General features: G+C 40.0%; 1 protein-coding gene across 3 annotated transcripts in view; it reads right to left on the bottom strand.

Annotated features, from left to right (window-relative positions):
* The window catches only part of ITSN1 (intersectin 1), a 243,466-nt gene that overhangs the window by 148,446 nt on the left and 79,962 nt on the right, over positions 1-15,058 (bottom strand). The gene's annotated exons all lie outside the window — the stretch shown is intronic.

Below are 15,058 nucleotides of genomic sequence, written 5' to 3'. Positions count from 1 at the left end.
GTGACAGTAGGAATTGGTTTCTTTCAGCCCTAGCCTAGGCTTCAGTCCCTCCTCTGGCAAGGAAGAGGCTGGAAGGCACTGCACCAGCCCATGCAGGTAACTACAGGTACATTTGGCTGGCACAGACTGGGTAATGAGAAGTCTACTGCAGCAACTGAGGTCATCTTGGACTGACACTGCTTAGATTGCTTCCCACATCTGTAGCTCCATCACCGCCCAAGGCAGGGGAAAAAGGGATGTGAAGCTTCATCAGTCTCTCTGGGCAACTACATCTAGACCTGTATGTCTTGAATTATTCCACACAGCTGTGACTCAGTCCCAACCCCTGGCAAAGGAGAAAAGTAGGAGAAGCTTCATCAGTCCCTGGGGAAATGAAGGCAGTTTGAGCCTCCACAGGTTATAGCACCAACTACTTGCTTGGCTCCTACTGCACAACCAGCAAGGGAGAAAGAGCAGGAAGCCCTAAACTAAAGAGAAAAACTGCATCCAGAATAAATACTCTAGTAAGCCAGATGTCAAGATACCAACAAAAAATTACAATCCACACCAAGAAACAGGAAGACATGACCAAGTTAAATGAACAAGGTAAGCCTCCAGATGACATAAAGGAATTGAGACAACTAATCATAGATTTCAAACGAATCTCCTTAATAAATTCAATGAGATGGCTAAAGAGATTAAGGATATTAAGAAGACATTGGTACAACTGCAAGCAAGAGAACTGCATCCATCACTGTGGAATCTAAGCCCCCTCTCGATATAGAGGTGAAGAGGACATCACCATCCCAGGGCCCACAGGATGGAGGAATAAAATATGGATTCGAGTTGACTGACTGATATTCTACTATAAAATTATTGTGACTAGTAATAGAAGAAATTGTAGCATTGAGGTGGAGAAAGTGGCCACAGTAGTTGCTGAGGGCAGGGAGTGAGAAGAAGAGATGTGATGAGGGGGCATTTTTGGGACTTTGGGATTGTCCCAAATGATATTGCAGGGTCAGATGCTGGACATTATATATCCTACCATAATCCACTGAATGTACCAGGGGAGAGTGTGAACTACAGAGTAAACTATTATCCATGTGGTGCAGCAGTGCTCCAAAATGTATTCACCGAGCTGCAATGAGTGTGCCACAATGATGGGGAAGGTTGTTGGTGTGGGAGGAGTGGGGTAGGGGAATGGAGGGTATACAGGAACCTCTTATGTTTTTTATAATGTAACCTTTATTGTGATGTATGTATCTTCAAAAAAAATACAATTTACAAAAATGACTGGGGTGGGGGAGTAGGGTGTGGGTTACAGGGGAACCCCTTACGTTTTTTTAATGTAATGTTCTAATTGAAAAATTAAATTATAAAGAGACATTGGATGAGCACAAAGAAGAATTTGAAAGCATACATAGAAAAATAGTAGATCTTAAAAAAAAAAAAAGTAATCTTATGGGAATAAAAGGAGCAATAAATGAAATTTTTAAAAAACACACTAGAATCATATAATAGCAGATTTGAAGAGGCAAAAGAAAGAATTGGTGAACTTGAAGAAATGGCCCCTGAAAGTGAACATACAAAAGAACAGATGAAGAAAAGAATGGAAAAAATTGAACAAGGTCTCAGGGAACTAAGTGACAGCAAACAATGTGTAAACATATGTGTCAAGGGTGTCCCAGAAGGACAAGAGGAGGGAAAAGGGGCAGAAGGAATATTTGAAGAAATAATGGTAGAAAATTTCCCAACCCTATGAAAGGACATAGATATCCATGTCCAAGAAGCACAACATACTATCATCTGAAAAAATCCGAACATACCAACTCTGAGACACATACTAATCATAATGTCAAATGCCAAAGACAGAGAGAGAATTCTGAGAACAGCAAGAGAAAAGCAACGCCTAACATATAAGGGATACCCAATAAGATTAAGTGCTGATTTCTTACCAGAAACCATGGAGGAGAGAGGACAGTAGTGTGATATATTTCCAGTCAACAATCTTATATCCAGCAATGTTGTATTTCAAAAATGAGGAAAAGTTTAGAATATTCACAGATAAACAGAAACTGAGAGAATTTCTGACCAAGAGACCAGATTTTCAGGAAATTCTAAAGGGTATGCTAGAGCCTAAAAAGAAAAGAAAGGAGAGAGAGTCCTAGAAGAGAGTCTAGAAACGAAGATTATATCAATAAAAGTAACCAAAAGTGTCAAAAGAGTGGTAAAAATAAAATATGACAGATAAAATTTGAATAGTCAGGAATAAACTTAACCAATGGTGTAAAGCACTTGTATTCAGAAAACTGAAACTCAATGTTTAAAAAAAATAAAAAATAACTGGATTAAATAACTGGAAGAACATTCTATGCTCATGGTTTGGAAGACTATCATTAAGACGTCAATTCTACTCAAATTGGTATACAGATTCAATGCAATCCCAATAAAAAGTCCACCGTTTTTTTAAAAAGTAAAAACACAATTATCGAATTTATTCGGAAGGGTAAGGGGCCATGAATAGCCAGAAACATCTTAAAAAGGAAAAGCGAACTCTTCTCTCTAGAGTTTAAATTATATTACCTAGTGATAGTGGTAAAAACAGCATGGTACTGGCATAAAGACAGACACACAGACCGATGGAACCAAAGTGATGGTTCAGAAACAGACCCTCACATGTATAGTCAAATGATTTTTTAATAGCCTGTCAAACCCACATAGCTCAGGCAGAAGAGTCCATTCAACAAACAGTGCTGAAAGAACTGGATATCTGTAGCCAAAAGAAGGAAAGAGGACCCCTATCTCACACCTTATCCAAAAATTAACTCAAAATCGATCAAAAACCTAAAAATAAAAGCAATAATCATAAAGCTTCTAGAAGAAATTGTAGGAAAATAGCTTCAAGATCTGGTGGTAGGTGGTGGATTCTTAAAGGAGATAAGAGGAGGACTGAGGTTGGACTACTGATGTTTAATGTATGTAGAAGTTTTCATTAGCTTCACTGTAAAAGTGTAGAAATGCATAGAATGGATGGTAACACCTAGTGAGTAACAGCTAGTTTATAAATGGGGATGTGGCTGAATATGGTAATCTAGGTATGTAAATGCCAATTGACATAATGCTAGAGAATAATCTAGGAATTGAATAGCACAGTAAACCCAGAGGTGGATGAGAATTGTGGTTGATGGTACAGATGCAAGAGGGTCCTTTGTGAGCTACAGCAAATGTACATCACTATTGTAGGGTGGTGGGAATGCAGAGAAGCATGGGAAAGATACAACTGGAGTGACCTATGGACTGTGGTTGGCAGTAAAAATACAATATTCTTGCATCTATGTCAAAGATGTACTGTGTTGATAATGGAAAATGTGTGCCAAATGTACACTACGGACGTGGTAACAATCAGATGATACTATCTTATCTGTAACAAATGTTCCACTACAGTGTGGTGTGTTGATGGAGGGATGTTGTTGGGGATTCTGCACATGTGCATGATTGTTTTATAAGTTTACAACTTCTGTCATAAAAATCTATTTTAAAAACAAAAGGGTGGGTTGGGGGAAAAATACACCAAATATAAGGACTATAATTAGAAGTAAGATTTTGCCAACATTCTTTTATAATCTGTAACAAATATCTCATGGTAATGCAAGGTGTTGGTGGAGGGTTGATGTATGGGGCTCTTGTATGATGTTATGCATGTTTGCTTTTTAAGTTCACAACTTTTACTATACACTTATTATTTATGTGTTCATATATGTTTATATGTTCATATATAAAAGATAGAAAGATAATAATAATAATAGGGTGAGTTGGAAGAAAAACACTTTGGTTAGGAGTAATAGTTAGACAATGCTCTATAATCATTCATTAAAAATGTTTAACAATGCCAGGTATTGGTGGTAGAGTGAGGTATGAGAGTCCTGTATGATGTTATATATGTCTGTTTTGTAAGTGCACAACTATTACTATATACTTATTGTTTATGTATTATGTATATTTACGTATGAGTGATATACTTCAATAAATTAAAAAACAAAACAAAACAAGAGATTTCTGGTACTTTGCATCAGCACATGGTTGGCTGAGTGTATGTTATAGTAACTCTGGTTCTCAGTTTTACCCCTGATGGTTCTTTTTTGCTTTAGTATCATGCCTAGTCTATATCTGAAAAATCTGTGTCCCTCACAGTGCACAACCATAATGGTTCTGCAAAGTTGGTTGTCTTTTTTTTTAATTCTTGTTTTTATTTTTAAGACTGGCTTCCTAGCAGTTGCTCATGTATATGTGTAGCATAGTAGTTAACCAATTATTGGACAATGGTTGTGCTCAAATGCTTCAAAAGTCAGTAAAGATTCTTTCTCTACCAATCATTTCATATGTTAGCAGGGAAATGTATTCAAAGCTCAGGCCATTTTAAGTCTATCCCAACTTTTATATTCTGCAGTGTCCTTTTACATCTCCCCTGCATGTATGCACAGCCTGAGAGTTGGCCAGGAATTTGTAGCTAGCTTAGGACCTCCCTAGTCTGAGCAGCACATGTGACCAGGCTTAGCCAGTAATACAGTTGCTGTAACCATGACTACGACCTCAGGCTAATTGAGCCACTGACCCTACCTGCTCACCTGCTGCCCAGATCATCACTTCCACTGACAAAGCTTTGGGAATGGGCATCACCACCTCTCAAAATCAAGTAAGTTCCCTTACTGGTCCTCACAGCCCACCCACGCTAGCATAAACTCCACACTGAGGGGGATTGGGCAATAGGAACATCCCTAGGCAAGAACGCCATGACATCCACTCTTCTGTCCATATCTGAAGTTCAAAAGTTTGTTGAGCATAAATGCGTCTTATCATTATATACCTTTGGTTGATTTACAGAAAAAGGAAACGGTCATTTTTGTCAGTTCTGTCCAGTTTTATAGCTGTCCTTAGGGGAAAGGATTTGCTGATTTCATTCAGTTATGGCTGGAAATCCCAAATTCACATGTCTTTTAGATTTTTTAAAAAAATCTATATGCCCTTTTACATTGTTTTTTTCTCCTTACAATTTATCTGTTGAAAGACCCAAGTCATACAGCCTGTAGAGTTTCTCAGTCTAGATTCTGAGTGCATTCTTCATGGTTCAACATTTTCCTGTATTTTCTGCAAATCTGCAGCCAGACCCAAAGACTGAGTCAGTCTCAGGTTTGAACTTTTTGGCAAGAGTACAGGAGAAACAATGTCTGGATGTCTCTGTGATTTCAGAGACCACTGGTGCTTAACTGCCTATATTTATAAATTCACTGAAAGTTATTAAGTAGTGATTTATAATCCTACCATCTCTGTCATTTATTAACTGGAATATTTCTATAAAGAGAGGCACTTTCCCTCATCTACTAATTGGTTATTCACTAGTACAGTTCATACAGGACAGGCATGATAAATGCTTGATTCTTTCTGTTCACCTGTTTTCAAGATGACAAATTACTTCTGTATCATACTCCTCAGATGAATTCTTTTCTAATGCATATTTTGTTGTTAAGTCATAGATTTAAACATATTTTGGGTATTTTAATCTATTGCACTTATTATCATTACTCAAGCTCAAATTGTTCCATCTTTGACCAATGGCGGACTCTCCAGGTTGGCTCAAAAGGCCTTCTGACTTTACAATACTATGCTTTGATAGTTTCCTTGCAGTCACATATTACAATATGAGTTCTTTTAGTTCATCCCAGACCTGCAATCAACCATTTCAAACTCTGGGTTCTTTTGGTAGAAATGGCATTTCAAGACCACAGTCTGGGCACTAGGGATGCTCACTGATACTGGGATCAGTCGTTCTTTCTAGGTCTTTTCAGTGGACAGAGCTGGGAGACAGAAAAATAGAGAAACAAAGAGAAAGAGAGAAAACCCTGAGTTCATCATGGTATGTCCAACACTCAAATCTGAGACTACAGAACTTTTGGTTAACAGTTAACATTCTCTACTACATTTGTATCTCCTTTCTTCCATACTGAGAATCTGAATTTTCAAAGTTTCTAAGAATGACAGAATTAGAATATTCCATAATTACTCCTTTTTAAATCACGTTATTACAGACACTATAGTTTCAGAAAATCAACACTAATACTACTACCAATATGATTCCAAAAAACCATTAATCCATGTCATTTTGCATATTCTCCCCCCACCCATATGTGCACATAGGAATTACATTCTATACTCTTTCCCTCTTAGGCTTAATTTGGTCTTAGTTCTACAGGTAACTATATAATTAATGGCACACCAGGACTTCTGCTAAGGTATCTCTAGTCTTTTTGGTTGCCCGAAGTTCATTCTCTAGTAGATTCTACAAGAAAGGCTAAAGTGAACAATATTACCTGAGTCCTTACAGATTGATAAGTTTGTCTATGCTGTTTATACTTGAAAGTCATTTTTCTAGATACAAAATCTGTGGCTTATACTTTTTCCCTTGGGAATCCTAAATAAGATATTCCAGGGAAGTGGACTTGGCCCAATGGATAGGGCGTCTGCCTACCACATGGGAGGTCCATGGTTCAAACCCCGGGCATCCTTGACCCGTGTGGAGCTGGCCCATGCGCAGTGCTGATGCACACAAGGAGTGCCGGGCCACACAGGGGTGTCCCCTGAGTAGAGGAGCCCCATATGCAAGGAGTACGCCCCGTAAGGAGAGCTGCCCAGTGCAAAAAAAGAAAGTGCAGCCTGCCCAAGAATGGCACCGCACACACGGAGAGCTGACACAACAAGATGACGCAAAGAAAATTAGAAACACAGAATCCTGGTGCCGCTGACAAGAATAGAAGTGGTCACAGAAGAACACGCAGTGAATGGGCACAGAGAGGAGACAAATGGGGTGGGGGAAGAGGGAAGAGAAGTAAATAAAAAATAAATCTTTAAAAATTTTAAAAAAAGATATTCCATTTTCTTTTTTAGCATAAAGAATTGTCAAAAAGTCAGAAGATAATCTACTCTTCTTTCTTTTATAAATGGTGTGTTTTCTTTTCCTACAGGCCTAAATAATTCTTCTTTCTCTATATACTCAAATAATTTCTTCTTTAACCAGAATATATCTCAGCATTGTTTTTACATGTCCGTACTTTCAGGTATGTGGCATATTTTTTCAAATATAGTTTCAAATCTTTCATTTCAACAAAGTTGTCTTGAATTCGTTTTTGTAGTTTTTTGGTTTTTTGTTTTATTTCGTTTGAGAAGTTGTACATTTACAAAACAATTATGCATACCATGTAGGATTTCCATACAATGCACCACGACCAACACCTTACGTTGTTATGTCACGTGTTGCAATTAATGAAAGAACACCATCATATTATTGCTATCTAGTTCATAGTTTATTATATTTGCTATATTTTCCCACAAACCATCCTATTATTGACACAATGTATTAGTATTGTATATTTGTTATAGTTCATGAGAGTTCTCATATTTGTACTGTTAACCACAGTCCATTGTTCACTATGTTATACCTGTAACAAGCTACCCAAAGTGTACCCTCAGTGGCTCACAGTTTCATCACAGAGTTGTGCTATCATCAGTTCAGTCCATTTCAGGATATTTTCATTACTCCAAAAGAAAAAAATCCATACCCTCTTATATGAATTAGTTGTTAGCATTTTTTCCATTCCTTGCTTTGGTTTTCTTTTATTCTTTGGGAATGCTTATTAACCACATATTCAATCCTTTTTACCATCAATATTTTTCATTTTTTTCTCAAATCTTTTCTCATTTTTAATTTATATTTTAAAAAATCTTCCTCTTTTCACCTATTTCTCTTCAGAAGGTATTTCTTTTGTTTTATTTTTATGTTGTTTCTAGTTTACTCTTCCTCTGAAATGAATTTTTCTTTTATTTCTAATTCTTTCCTAAGTTTTATCACCTTATTTCTGAGATTTAAAAATTCCCATTGATGCTGGTCTTTCATGGTTTGTATCAGTGCCTTAGTATCTTTTGCCTTGATTTGAAATAGTAGGTTGCTGGTGTGCTTTACTGTCCATGGAAAGCGTTACTCAGCTCTTTATTTTCTTTTTTCTATTAAGAACTTTGTGTGGAACTTGACCTGGTTTGATACTTTTCTACTGCTCATTTTTATGTGAGCCTTGCTTTCTGGCATTTCCTGTCTCCATTCTCCTCTCCCACGTGGTATGGACCTTCTCTTTTCTTTGTCTCTGTGTCTCAGTTCTGCTAATTTTGTTTCTACTCTCAGTCACTTCTCAGTGTGGGGAAATGTCCTAGAAGAGAAACTCAGTAGGCGAAGCATCTTGTTGCTTCCATATTTGTGAAATCTTTAGAAAGGCAAATGGTAATACAATCATTGTAATTATTCTGTTGGATCATCATTTTTCTATTCCAAGTGACACTCAGCTTTTACATGACCACTATAAAGACTATCACCCTTTTAACAACTGACTACCTTTTCTGAACAAATGCTTTTCTATACCTACTGAAAGCTGTGTTCTGGATGCCATGCTTTCTTGCCTATGCAGTCTTAATCCTCGAAATTCTCCCTTCTCTCCTGAATCAAGTTTCCCATCACTCCTCTACAGAAAGGAGGGAGTACTTCCCATCTTAAACACACCTCCACGAAGCTTATATGCTTTTCCAGCTTTGTCTCACCTTACAGTTAGACTCTTTCCTCTCTTCTAAGCCTCCAATCAAGCTTTTGTCCTTACTGCTCTATGATGGTGTGAAAGCTGTGTGGACCCCAGAAAAGTATGTTCTTAAAGTTAATCCATCCGTGGGGTGTAGACCCATCCTAAGAAGAATCTTTTGACAAATAGGATATTTTCTTAATTATTACTGACTCTTAAATCTCTTTCATTCTTTTCTAATCTGCCCTGTTTTACTTTTATGCTGTGGCAAGGAGGCTCTTAACTTAGGATGTGACCCACCTCATTCAGGGTGGGTCTTAATCGTCTTGCTGGAGTCCCACATAAATAGAGAACTAAAAAGCCACAGACACAGGAAAAAAGCCTCAGAGACAGAAGGAAAGTTCCTAGAGGCTGGAGGCTAGAATCAGCAGAAAACAGAGAAAGAGCCCCGCCCTCTACCCCCACCCCTCACCCCCCACCTCCCGGGCCACAGAAGCTAGGTCCAGGGCTCAGCTAGAAGCGGAAGAGATGAGCCATAGGCCTGATCGCCCACAGCTGAGCTCCGGGAAAAAGTAAGCTTGTGGGGAAGGCAGAGCCACTACTGTGCCTTACAGCGTGGCAGGAGTCCAGGAGCACGAGCAGCCTACCTTCAGTGAGACAGCATCTCTGGTGATGCCTTGATTTGGACATTTTCACAGCCTCAGAACTGTAAGCTTTTAACCTAATAAATTCCCATTATAAAAGCCAACCATTTCTGGTATACAGCATTGGCAGCCTTTAGAAACTAAAACTCCCACTGAAACTGTTTGGCAATGTCACTGACAAGCTCACCTTGTCAAACCCAATTATCATTTTTCAGCCCTATTCTTACTCCATCCCTTAGAAGCAACTACAATAGTAGAGCACTCCTTCCTTTTTAAAGCATTTTTTTTTGGTTTCTAGGGCACCAACCTCTTCTCACTTAATAAGCCACTCATTTTACTCATTCTCTATTCCTGGCTGCTTCTCTTTTACCAGATCTTTAAATGTCACAGCAAACTAAGGCTTGGTCCTAGGTCTACTGCTCTTCTTTGGCTATACTTTCTCCCTAAGATATCTTATCTGGACCCTGGGCTTTAAACGGCATCCATATTCAAACTCCCAAATTTTTATCTCCCATAGCTGAGCAATCCCTCCTAAGAGCTCCAGACGTACATATTCATCTATATCTCACCTTGGAAATCTGCTAAACACCTCAAATGTAACATGACCAAAACTTTTGATTTTCCCCTCCAAAACTGTTTCTCCTCCAGTTATTCCCATTTTAGTAAATGGTCATACCATCTACCTAGTAATTCAGATGAAAAACTTTAATTCTCTTTTCTTTGTCTCTTATTTCTAATCCATCAGCAACTTCTTTTTTTTTTAAAGATTTTATTTATTTATTTCTCTCCCCATCTCCCCCCTCTCCCCCCGCCCAGTTGTCTGTTCTCTGTGTCTATTTGCTGCATGTTCTTCTTTGTCCACTTCTGTTGTCAGTGGCATGGGAATCTGTGTTTCTTTTTTGTTGTTGTTGTTGTGTCATCTTGCTGTGTCCGCTCTCCGTGTGTGTGGCACCATTCCTGGGCAGGCTGCACTTTCTTTCGTGCTGGGCGGCTCTCCTTATGGGGCGCACTCCTTGCACGTGGGGCTGCCCCACGCAGGGGACACCCCTGCATGACAGGGCACTCCTTAGGCGCATCAGCACTGCACGTGGGCCAGCAGCACACGGGTCAAGGAGGCCCAGGGTTTGAACCGCAGACCTCCCATGTGGTAGAGGGATGCCCTAACCACTGGACCAAGTCCACTTCCCAAGCAACTTCTTTTTAATCTTCCTCCAAAATACTGAATATAATGAAATCCAATTCTGTCCTCCACACTGATTACCACCACCTACACGTAAGTCACCATTACTTCTTGCCCATGGCAAAAACCTCCAAACTAATCTCCCTGACTCCACTCTTGTCCTGCAAGTCAATCTCCAGGCAACACATTACTTTTTAAAGTGGTCTATCAACCATGTCACTCCCCAAATTAAAAGTTCTCTGTGGCATTCAAAAAAGAAATCTAAACTCCTCAGCATGTTTTTTTCAGGCCCTAAAGCATCCGGCTCCTGCCTTACCCCTCTGACCTTATGGCCTACCAGTGCTTCAGTAACAATGCTCTAATTTTGTTCCTCAATATGCCAAGCTGGTTTTGCCTTAGGATCTTTGCAATTACTCTTCCTTTTGGCAGGAAGGCTCCCTTCTAGGTCTTCACACAGATCAATTTTTCTCATTGTTTTACTGAATTGACTACAATTACTCCTAACTGGAATTATTTATTTATAACTACACTTTCCCCAGCTTGAAAATAAACTTCATGGCAGCAGGAGCCATGACTGTTCCCTGGCAAACAGAAAACATAGTGGTGGTTGAAAACATACCTGAATGTATACAATAAACAACCCAGTAAAACCAGAGACTCAAGCAAAACAGAAATGAAACAAAAGAAAAATAACCTCCACCTGAAATAACTGGGTGCGGAGTAAAAGAAGAATTGTACTGTATGCAAACACATTGAGGGAAGAGGGAAGACAGTACCAGGCATACTCAGAGAATTTGGGTGCCCTTAGGCGATCATATGTCACTACAACCTATTTTCCTCTTCTTTAATACAGAGGAATTGAACAAAATGATTGCTCACCCCCAGCCAGTCTCAATTCTACACTTATGTTAACGTTTGCTTTAACACAATGCAGACTGAAAGAGTGACGCTCCATGTCACTCATATAATGAAGGTAGGGAGAGAAAAAAAAGGCAATAAGGAAACCTGGAGTCATTAGGAAAACCATAGATTTGGACAGGCTCTACCCTATAGTCAAAAATATGGTCTTAAACAAATTGTTAAGCTTCTTGGGATCTCAGTTCTCTCATTTATAAAACAAGGCTAATAATTTCTGTCTACTTTTAGGTTATTGTGGTAATCAAAATACTACATGTAAAGGTACACTGTGAAAAGCATGGTCAGATTATGGTTAATATTAATTAGGAAACAATAATAAAAGTAATAAATTATTTTGTTCTAAACTAGCCAAAAGAACTGTAAGAAAAAATTACCCTGGGTTGAGCTGAGAGATCGAACTAGAAATATTAGCAAAGGCCAGATCTTCAAATAAACTTAGGCAAACTTGATTAGAACCATGTACTTGCAAATCTCTTACATCCCAATATTTCTTTAAAAAATATATATATTTATTTATTCCTTCCTTTCCCCTCCCCCTCCCCCACCCTGCTGTTTTTGCTGTCTGTATCCACTTGCTGTGTGATCTTCTGTATTTATTTCTCTTTTTGTCTTCTCTTCTCGTCTTTCTCCTCTAGGATTCACTGGGATTCAATTCTGGGGATCCCTGATGTGTAGGAAGGTTCCCTATCAACTGTGCCACCTCAGTTCCTATTCTCTGCTGTGCTTCATCTTGATTCTCCCCTTTATCTCTCTTTTTTGTTGTTGCTGTTGTGTCATTATCCTGCTGTGTGACTCACTTGGGCAGGCACTGACTCACCACACAGGCACTCACATGGGCACCCAGCTCACCACACAGGCACTTGGGTCACTATGCAGGCACTCATGCGGCACTTGACTTATCACGCAAGCACTGGCTCACCATGCGGGCACTCACGCGGGTGCTCAGCTTATCATGTGGGCTGTCAGCTCGAGCAGGGGCACTCATGTGGGCACTCGGCTCATCACGTGGGCAGTCAGCTTACCGCACAGGCACCCACAAGGGCACTCGGCTCACCACACAGGCACACTTTCTCTTATTCTTTTTTCACCAGGAGGCCCCAGGGATCAAACCTGGGTCCTCCCATATGGTAGGGAGAGGCCTAATCATTTGAGCCACATCCACTTCCCCCAATATTTCTTGATGATTTAACCTCTTTTTTTATGTGATTTGATTTTTACTTTTTCCCCTCCACTTCCCACCCCCCATCTGTGTCCATTCGCTGTGATCTTCTGTACCTATTTCTCTTTTTGTCTTCTCTTCTCGTTTACTCTAGGATTCACTGGAATTCAATCATGAGGACCTCTGATGTGGAGAGAAGTTCCCTGTCACCTGCGCCACCTCAGTTCCTGGTCTCTGCTGTGCTTCACCTGACTCTCCTCTTTGTCTCTCTATTGTTGTGTCATCATCTTGCTGCATGACTCACTTGTGCAGGTACTGGCTCACTGTGCAGGCACTTGGTTCACTGCACAAGCACTCAGCTCGCCACATGGACATTGGCTCGCCACATGGGCACTTGTGCAGGCACTCAGCTCACCATGCGGGCACTCTGCTCACCACAAGGGCACTCACATGGGCACTTGGCTCACTGTGTGGACCCCTGTCTCACTGTATGGGCACTGGCTCACCACGTAGGCATGCTTTCTCTCTCTTTTTTTTTTTTTACCAGGAGGCCCTAGGGATCAAACTCGGATCTTCCCATATAGGAGGCAGAAGCCCTATCACTTGAGCCACATCCACTTCCCAGTTTATCCTCTCAAAAAATAGCTTACTGAGAATGTTGATGAGATGAAAACAAGGTGAACAAAGGCAGGAGAGGAGCCTAAGGGAAGGGCTATGGATTGATTAGCAGAGTGCCAGGATCAGAAATCCCAGATCACCTGGTGCAGATGGAAGTTTACTTAAGTGACTGTGAAACCCTCTGGGCAGAGAGGCCACAGCTTCCTGAAAATAAAATAAATGATCGGTATTTTCAGAGGATAAATATCTATAGCAGAATGGAATAGGAGAAAACAAATTAAATGTTAAAGGAAGAATTACTGACCCCCATGTTTAAGAGTAAAAGAGGAAATGGATGACTCTGGCCATTTGACCCTGCCTCTATTCTGGAGGAATGCCACCTTGGAAAGAGGTCAAAAGAAAGCCAAAACACCCCTTCACCATTTTCAACACATGGGTCCTAACTAAATGCTGGCTAAAGGAACTGTATTAGTCAGCCAAAGGGGTGCTGATGCAAAGTACCAAAAATCTGTTGGCATTTATAAAGGGTATTTATTTGGGGTAGAAGGTTACAGTTACCAGGCCATAAAACATAAGTCACTTCCCTCACTGAAGTGTGTTGCCACATGTTGGAGCAAGATGGCTGCGGACAACTCCAAGAGTTCAGGCTTTCTCTTCCTCTTAAGTCTCCGTGGTCCTACCTTCTTCCAATATCAGTTGTAGGCTGGGACAAGTCTCACCTCTCTCCTAGGGCTCAGCTGCTCTGTTCTTCACACAAAGTCAACTATAGACTATCAGGCTAATGGCGCATCTTTCTTCCTGGGGCCTCTGCCATGTCTAATGGAGCCTTCTTTCTTCCCTCACATATCCCCTTCTCTGTGTGCTTACTTCCCAGGCTCCAGCTTTAAAATGCTAACCTCCTCCTGTGTCGTGCAGTTTTTCTGTGAGTCCCCACCTGCCAAGGGGGTGGGGACTCGACGTCCCACTGGCACGGCCCAATCAAAACCCAAATCACAACTCAATCAAGTAAAAGTGAAACCTCTGAATCCAATCCAATCTAATAAGCCCAGAGGAACAGACCAGTTCACAAACATAATCCAATATCTATTTCTGGAATTCATAAACAATAACAGCTACCGTACCTTCACAGATTCAAAGCAACTTCCACTAAATAAGCTAGTTAAAATTAAAGGCTAGTGTGGTGGTTACTTTCATGTGTCAACCTGGCTAGAATATGGTGTCCAGGTTGGTCAAACACTGGCCCAGATGTTGCTGTGAAGGTATTCTGCAAATATAATTAACAACTGCAATCAGTTAACTTTAAGTTCATCCTCGATAATGTGGTTGAGCCTCATCCAATGAGTTGAAAGCCTTAAGAGCAAATACTGAGGTTTTCCAGCAAAGAAGAAATTCTGCCATAAAATACAGCCTGTCCATTTTCCCTATAGATTTTGGACTTGCCAACCTTTGAAATCATATGAGCCAATTCCTTAAAAACCAATTTCTGTCTGTCAATGGGTTTTGTTTCTCTGGAGAACCCTGATACAGCTGGGTTTTGTGAACACACAATGGACAAGGGCTCTGGTCACCTGAAGTTTACTGTATTAAGTTCTGTCTCCCTCTCCTTTGCGTACATGTGACATTTTGGGTATTTTCTTCTCTCTTGGATTACTGTTCTACTTGCCTAACAAATATTTCCAAAACCTGTTTAACTTCCCCATACAAAAATGAGCCTTGTGGCTAACCCTCAAAGAAAAGGCAATGTATAATTTGTTTCTATTTAATAGTAATACTAATAAATAAAACTAGAGGATTTATTTATCTCAGCTTATCACCAGCTATATCAGAGACAACCTGAATTACTGTTGACTACCTACCTCAATCCCCTTCTCCCCCCTAAATTCTACTTCACTCTATCACCTGTCATCAGATACATCAGGATGAAGACAGGGAGAGAAATTCTAGCTAC

Source organism: Dasypus novemcinctus, chromosome 4, assembly GCF_030445035.2.
Source record: "Dasypus novemcinctus isolate mDasNov1 chromosome 4, mDasNov1.1.hap2, whole genome shotgun sequence".
Taxonomy (NCBI): Eukaryota; Metazoa; Chordata; class Mammalia; order Cingulata; family Dasypodidae; genus Dasypus; species Dasypus novemcinctus.
Note: the sequence above shows the minus strand (reverse complement) of the source record. Positions and strands in the feature narration are given on the sequence as shown.